We start from the raw sequence: 8,589 nt of genomic DNA, 5'->3' as shown, positions 1-8,589 counted from the left end.
TATGTCAACAACCTCTCCATGACCTTAATATTCTCCACCCGCCAGGCTTCTGCTTGGGTTGTCCCAGAAGTGACCTTTCGGTCAGAAACTCCTCAGTAAGAAGATTGGATTCATGGGGTCACTCACCTGGGACCCCTGGCACTTAGTTCACCAGACTAAGAAAGCTGAGGCTAGAAGATGTTGTCAAACAAAATCTCCCTAGACTTTCTCCAGAAATCATGTCCTGGAATTATCCCAAGCCTTTTTTTTTTTTTTTTTTTTTGGCTATGTTGGGTCTTCATTGCTGTGCACAGGCTTTCTCTAGTTGCGGCAAGCAGGGGCTACTCTTTGTTGTGGTGCGTGGGCTTCAGTAGTTGTGGCTCGTGGGTTCAGTAGTTGTGGCTCATGGGCTCAGTGGTTGTGGCTCCTGGGCTCTAGAGCACAGGCTCAGTAGTTGTGGTGCACAGGCTTAGTTGCTCCGCGGCTTGTGGGATCTTCCCGGACCAGGGCTCGAACCCATGTCCCCTGTATTGGCAGGCGGATTCTTAACCACTGCGCCACCAGGGAAGTCCCCAAGCATTTTGTAATCCCACCTCGACCTTTCAGAAAGTCTCAGTAAAGGAGGAGGAAGTCATTTATGTATCCATTGGACATTTGTTATTATCACCTGCCGCCTGTGGGCCTGGTAGTGTTGGTCGTATTTAGGATACTTCATGAAGACAGGCAAGTTCCTACTCTCATGAAGCTTACAACATAATGAAGGGATGCTGAACAAAGAAATACACAAACTCGTTTCAGTATTGACAAAGGATATGAAGAAATTAAAACGCAGCCATGCAGTACAGGGTGACTTCGAAGGGGCCACCTTAGTGTGGGTGGTCAAGAAGAGCCTTCTGAGGGGGTGATATCTGAGCCAGGATCAGAACAGAGAAGGAGGCAGACATGAGACCATCTAAGGAAGAGGATATAATGGATCTAAGTGGGAAGATGCTCATCTTGTTCAGCAGGAAGGAAGCCAGTGTGAAGTGACTGGTGACTCTCAACAAAGGCGATTTTGCCCACCAGGGGATACTGGACAATTGTGTTGCCACACTGGGGGAGGGTGCTCCTGGCAGCTAGTGAGTAGGGGTGGAGACGACTCTCAACATCCTATAGTGCACACGGCAGCTGCCCATGATGAAGAATTATCTGGACCAAAATGTCACTGGTGCTGACGTTAGAGGGTAAACTCGAGGGTGAGAGTGGCAAAGGTGGGCAGGCGGTGATGGGGCCATATTGGGCTGTGCAGCCCTCACGAGGAGTTGGGGTCACTCTAGAATGATGGAGCCCACTGGAGACTGCTCCTCTGGAGCCCGGCATGGTCTTCTCTATTTTGCACTGATGGTTCTGGTGGAAAATTGACAGGAGTGGTACCACAACAGACTCTCATACAGAAGCCCGAACAAGAGAGAAGGGTGGCTTGGACGAGCAGGGGCGATGCAGAGACATGGATGGTTTGGGATATGCTCTCAAGATGAAACAGACAGCTCTGTCGGTAAACTGACTTGTGTGCAGCGGAGGGGGGGGGGTGGAGAGGAATCAAGCATGATTCCTGAGATGTTCACTGGAGCAACTGGATGGTTACTTGTGACATTTTTGTAACGAGAAAGACTAAGAGAGGATTCGTTTGCGATAAAAAAACAGAAGCTCTGGGCCTCCCTGGTGGCGCAAGTGGTTGAGAGTCCGCCTGCCGATGCAGGGGACACGGGTTCGTGCCCCGGTCTGGGAGGATCCCATATGCCGCGGAGCGGCTGGGCCCGTGAGCCATGGCCGCTGAACCTGCGCGTCCGGAGCCTGTGCTCCGCAACGGGGGAGGCCACAACAGTGAGAGGCCCGCGTACCGCAAAAAAAAAAAAAAAAAAAAAAACAGAAGCCCTGTTTTTGGACGGGATGAGTTTGTGACACCTATTAAACATCCACATGCAGAGATACGGCGGACAGTGGGCTATCACCATACAGATGGTATTTAAAGTAGGTAAGATGCACTGAAGGCCATCAGCCGTGTGCCGGTTTGTAGTAGACTACTTAAACAGTAATACTAACGTCAATATCAAAAGGGGAAAGAAAAGGAACATTTTTCCCTCTTGCAGTTTGCATAGAAAAAGTTGGTTAAGCTCTAATAATATATGATTCTTGGAAGAATAATTTTTTTAAAAGAGGCAGACAATGTGAACTAAGAAGATGTTGACAAATACAGAATGATCCGGCCAAAGAGTTAAGAATCAGGGCTCAGAGAACTTGAACTTCTTTGTGGCACCCCAACTTCACTTTCCTGATTCAATCGTCCCCCTGGTGGGGTTGCTGTTATCCCACTTCTCCGTGAGCCACCTCCCAAGCATCCGCAAGGACCACTGAAGAAAGTGCCCCCCTGTGAAGCCATCTCTGTTCCTGACCCGAGTGGCTGCTCTTTTCTGTGCATGTGAGACACCTGAAATCCAGTGCTTCCCACAAGCCAGGTCTATGTTAACGTCATGTCCTCTCATTGAGTGCTATGACTAGGTACTATGAACCCCCGTTTGCAGACCAAGTAACTACAGCACCGGGAGGTGAAATTGCCAAGGCCACCCAGCTAGTCAGAGGCAGGGTCAGGATCTGAACTCGAGGCTGTCGGCTCCAGAACTCCTGCTGCTATTAGTTTTTCAGTGACTTTTTTCCTCCACTAAGGACTTTTTCAAGTCCTTAAAGAACAAATCAAGCCACACTGGGTTCACGGTGAATACCAAGTGTCCTAGGTTTGCAAAGTGCCCCATATTTGGAAGTAGTCTTGACATTTGAAATTCTACCGTGAAATCACAGCTACAAGTTTCAGTCTCTAGGCACTTACAACCCAGGCCACTGAAATCTGCTATAAACCACCAGTCACTAAAGGAACACTTTGCAGAGAGGAAAGGTAAAAATCTTGATTTTTCTTCTTGAAGCTGAGATGTTTATTTAAAAATCAGCCCAAAGCTGTATCAGAATTTTCTCTTTACTGAATGTCCTTTCTTTTTCCAGGAAGAAAAAAAATATATCACTTTCCCCTTTTGTAGCAGGTTCTATGGGGAATTCCCTGGTGGTCCAGTGGTTAGGACTCGGCGCTTTCACTGCCGAGGCCCCGGGTTCGATCCCTGATCAGTGAACTAAGATCCTGCAAGCCACACAGCATGGCCAAAAATAAAACATAATAATAATAAATAAATTGTAGCAGGGGCTCTGACCTCATCACTGTCCTCCCTCAGACAACACTGCCACACCCACTGACCCTCACCATCGTTATGGGGCTGCATTTACTCTACAACTGGAAAGCAAGGCACATCTTCCTACACTGCAGACAGTAACAACTTAGGTCCCTACCTCTTGCTCCAACTTTTCATAAATTTTAAGCAGGATAATAGCAAAGATGTTCACTGCACTGTTACTTAAAACAGCAAAAAGCTAGAAACCATCCAAATGACTACCATTATTGAGGTAGTTGATCAAACTGTGATACATTCACCTGACAGAATATTACCAGCTTTTTAAAATGTTTACTAAGAATTTTTATTAACAAGGGAAGATGATCACCACATAATTGGAAAAAAAAGGATACTGAATATAACATAACCACAATGTGTATTAAAAAGCGGCACTTAACAAGATTCCCGGAACACTGCCTTGTTACCTCACCACCAGCCAATCAGAAGAAGGTCACACACCCTGCAGCCCTCACCCCAAATTTTGCCTATAAAAACTTCTCCCTAAAAACTATCAGGGAGTTAGGGTTTTTTGAGCACGAGCCACCCATTTTCCTTGGTTGGCCCTGTAATAAACCTTTCTCTGCTCAGAAAGAAAAAAAAAAAAAAGTGGTACATAGACAAAAGACTAGAAAGAAATAAAACAATGGCAATGAAACAATGGCAATGTGTTAATGGGATAATGACTCAGCTTTTTTCCTCATTAAGCTTCCTAACTTTTCCAGCTTTTTGTGTGCATTATCTTCTACTCAGAAAAAGACACTATTGGTTATATTTTAAAATGTGTCTGTGGCTTCTGGGGTGAGAGAAGCCTTTGTTCCATTTCTGGCACCTTTCTAAAGACGGTTAGTCATTTCTAGTGCTGAAAAGGAAGGGTACCAATTAAAAAGCCCACAAGGTGTTTGCAAAGTTGGTGCATTCTTTTATGCATAAAAATGTGTTGAAAGAATATTATGTGCTAGGTGCAGGGCAAGCCCTGAGATAGAGGTATTAGTAAGGCAAGGTCTCCCCTTCAAGGAGCTTACAAGATGCCCATTTAAAATCTCAGAATGAGAAAAGAATGTGTAAAGAAAGGTGGACCCAAATCCTTAAAGATGAATACATTTCTATTATCATCATTTAAAAAACCTATCTAGGGCCTCCCTGGTGGCGCAGTGGTTAAGAGTCCGCCTGCCGATGCAGGGGATACGGGTTCGTGCCCCGGTCTGGGAGGATCCCATATGCCGCGGAGCGGCTGGGCCCGTGAGCCATGGCCTCTGGGCCTGCGCATCCGGAGCCTGTGCTCCGCAACGGGAGAGGCCACAACAGTGAGAGGCCCGCATACCGCAAAAAGAAAAAAAAATAAAATAAAATAAAAAAAATAAAAAACCTATCTAGTGATTTAAACAATCAACCAAGTATAAAAGAGTGACAACCTAAATGGGGGTCCCAAATATTGATATTTGTTGCAAATCTATCCCCTAACCTTCCGAAGGTAAGGTTAATCCCCCCTTTCCCTCTCCAGTACCCTCCACAGGAAGGTAATGCAACACACGAGAAATTTCCCGAATATGGTTTGAGCTCAAGTCTTACCTCAGAGTTATATTTCCTCCTCCTATAAAAAGTAGCTCCCTATCCATAAATTACATCGTACTCGACAGATCTTTCCTTTTGCAGTCGTGAGACCTCTCCCATGCTGTCATCTGGTTTGTGACATTCTGGATCCTCCCCAAGTACAGACCAGCCTGCCCCCTTGCTCTCCTGGGCAGTCCCTCTTCACTAAGGCAGCAAGAACACAATTCTGTCTAGTGATAGATCCACAGACACAAACACACCCCCCAAAAAACTCCAACAAAAACAAAAAACCCCCCCCCAAAGCCCCCTTCCTTATCTTTTTAAGCTAAATTTTGCAAGATCAGATCCATCTAGTATGAAAAGGTCCCAAACTATCCAAAGTGCTGACGATCCCTGAAGCACTCCCAGTGAGACAGGCAGTTAAATGCAATGGAAAACTGCTACTTGCCCTAAACTCAAACTTTTGTTTGATTAAGGATTAATCAGGGGGGGATTAATCTCCTGCCATAGTGCTGTCCTGGGAGCAGCGAATGCCAGAGCCGGAAAGGACCCAAGGTTGCTGTGTCCACAGCCTTCCTGTTACAAACTGAGGTCCCCAGAGCCCAAGGGACTTGCCTGAATTCCCACTGTTGGATCAGAGCCAGCAGGCACCTGGCTCTTATTCTCACAGAGGGCTCGGTCCCAGGGGTTTCAAACTTTTAATTCTCAGAGAAAAACAAAGGTGCAGCCTGCAGTATGTGTGTGCTTGTGCGTGCGCGTGTGTATTAATACATTACATACATGTACCACATGGTGAAGATGGTCTCATCCACGAAATGGTTAAAACATGGTGATAAGAGACAGCTAGGAGCCAGCCAGGCTGCTCTGACAGCCCCTGGCGGTGACCCGACCTGGGGCTGATCCTTGGAACCCTCTGAGCCTCAGCTTCCTGTACAAATGGGGATTATAACAGTCTTCACCTCCCAGGGTTATTGTCGAGATTAAGCCAACCACTGAAGTAAAGCAAGTGTCCGACACTTCTTTAAAGCCGTGTATGAATTTAACTCTCGCAACTTTCAGAAATGCAAACAAACAAAAAGGGAAGTTCTGATATTTTCTTCCCACACCCAGTGGTTCCTCTGGCGCATCCCAGGGCTGAACACACGCCCCTGGGGAGACCACACTGTCCTCCATGCTCCCTCCCCGGCTGGCACTGGCCAGAAACACACCTCCTCACAAGGCTTTGCGCTGATGGCGCTGGGGTCCCTCTGGCACCAGCTTTGTCCACACACCTTCCCCTGAGGCCCAGCAGCGGTCCCAGTGGAATCTTATGCAACCAGGCCACAAGCATTTCATCTGCTGGGAAGAGTCCTGCTCCCTGAGAACACCCCCGAACGGTGCCTGTTCCAATCTCTCTTCGGCTCAAGTCATGCGAAGAATGACATGAGAGAAGCGAGCTCCCAATGCTGCTCACCGTGGTGACAATGGCTGAGATTCATTAAAGGCATAAATCAGCTCATTATCCAGACTGCGGTTTCCACTTGGTTTTGGATAATTTACTTCATATTTATTGATCACGGAGGATGTGAAATGGCCTGTCCTGGGCCAAATAAGCAATTTAAAATAGAGAGATACAGGGGAATGCCTAACCACGGCCAAAGTCATCCGTCCCCAGGAAATTCACAAACACACCCTGGGCAGGTGACCCTGGAGTGGGTGCGTGGGAGCAGCTCACCAGGCATCTCTCACAGCGCCAAGGAACTCTATTAAGTTCAACCAGAGGAAATTTGGGGACGCCGCCGATGTCTAGTACACCCAAACATATGAAAAAGGTTCCACCTCCTACCTGTGACAACGCGCTGCCGCTTGAAGGGCCAACAGCAGGACTCAAACAGGGGAGGGGTCTCTCCGCACAGAAGGGAAGGGACTCTCTGCAGACCAGCGAAACCGTCGTGCCCCGCGCGACCTTGCAGCTCCGGCCAATAGCTGAATTAACACGAGTCATGTTCATCAATCCAGGGAGGAAAGTAACATTTTGCTGAGTATCAGAAACTCGTAGTTAGTTCTGGTTCTCACTCCGTCAGAGAGATCACCACGGCGGGCACCCTTGAATTTCTTTCTCACAACCCAGGGTAAAAGCGCTGCAAAGTAGAAGCACAGGAGGAAATAAATGAATCCACACGCCCAAAGCCACCCAGAGGAAGGCTGGATTTCGGCCCTGGCTTAAAAAGCTCTTCCCTCCTGCTCTCAAGTCCCCGGGGCCAGGCAGGAGTCGGCGGCTCCCACACCCGGAGGCTAAGCGGACCTCCTGGGAAGACTCTCTTGGGGAGAGTGGGTGATAATCCTGAACCTCCGGTGATTCTCCTCCTCCCGCCGCCGCCCACATACCTCAGTCTCGGGGGCCTGGGGAAGAGTGACTCCCTGTCCAGTAAAGGCCGAGTCCCTGTGCTGCTCAAAAGCCACCCAGGCCAGTCCCGACTCAGGGACACAGCGTTGGGGCCACAAATTCCCAATAAAAAACCCGGACCCCAAGCGTGACCAGGGTGAGAGGACTTACAGGAGGCAGTTTCCAAATGTTTGAAATCAGGCGCATTGGGATTTTCGTCCATTACTGGGTGGACATTTACGGTGATTGCAACGCACGGGAAATGAAGGGATGCGGCCCAGAGGCCGCGGCGCGAGTCGCACAGCTGTGCGTCGGGGGCTGGAGGGCTCAGGCCGAGGGGCGGCGCCTGAGCGTGAGGACCCCTGAGAAACTGTTTAGTAAGCACCTGCCTTGCGCCAGCCTCCTGGAAGACGAGATCTCTCTCATGCCCCTGGCCTTGGCGGAGGTCTGCGGCCTCATCTCACACCCTCCGGCCCTGGGTTCCCGACCTCTAACCACGCCGCCACGCTGAGGACGCCAGACTTGCAGCCCCGGGAGCCATCTTGCAGGGCGGCGCCAGCGCTCCATCGCGGGAGTTTGAGAGGACACACTGAGCATGCGCAGCCCGCGCCCCGCCCCCTCAGGAGCCGCATTCTCGGCTTCCTCCCCGCCCCCAGGGGGCGCTCTCTGCCCCAGAGCCCTGAGGGCTTCCGCCTCCGCCTAGCGGCTGACTGCTGAGGGGGTTTCCGTAGTCGGAAGCCCCCTCACGCAGTGACACAGCCCGCATTCTCCACTGTCAGCGTTAAGCAGTAAAGTTGACCTTTCTGCCCCTTCTGCTTATCGCTGTCTTATTTCGCCTTTGGTTCAGAGCCGGGGCAAGGAGGAGGGAAGCTGATTAAGGGCCACTCCCCTAATAGCCCAACGCTCGCCGTCCCCACCCCGGGGGCTTTGACCTTGCAGTTTCCTCTGCTTGAAATTCTCTGCCTCCAGATCTTAATTGTCTTCTTCTCATCAGGTTTTAGGTCAAATATCATTCTTGATTCCATTTTCCTCTTCTGTTTTCTTCACTTTTTTTTTTTTTTACATCTGAAATAATCATGTTCATTTTTAAAGATTTGCTTATTCATTGTCCATCTCCTCCACCAGGAGGGTTTAGGAAGTAGAACTGACGGGACTTGGTGACCGATGACAGGTTCTGCCAGCGTCGGGCTTGCAGGAGGTGCAGATTTGAGGTACATTGGGTTTGTGGCGCCTGAGTCCTGCGAGGGAGGTGTCCAGGAGGCGGTGTGGACATGGGCGTGGGGGGGGACGATGAGTGCCCCCAGGACGAGCCTTGAGTGAGAGTGAGAGGTGAAGGGAGGAGCGCGGAATCCAACTCTTAGGATCTGGCAGAAGAGCCTGCAAAATGTGGCGGAGAAGCAGCAGTTATAGCCGGCTCAAAGGCCAAGCAAGAGGGCTGGG

This window comes from Mesoplodon densirostris, chromosome 15, assembly GCF_025265405.1.
Source record: "Mesoplodon densirostris isolate mMesDen1 chromosome 15, mMesDen1 primary haplotype, whole genome shotgun sequence".
NCBI classification, from domain to species: domain Eukaryota; kingdom Metazoa; phylum Chordata; class Mammalia; order Artiodactyla; family Ziphiidae; genus Mesoplodon; species Mesoplodon densirostris.
The sequence above is the reverse complement of the archived record's forward strand: the minus strand, read 5'-3'. Positions refer to the sequence as shown.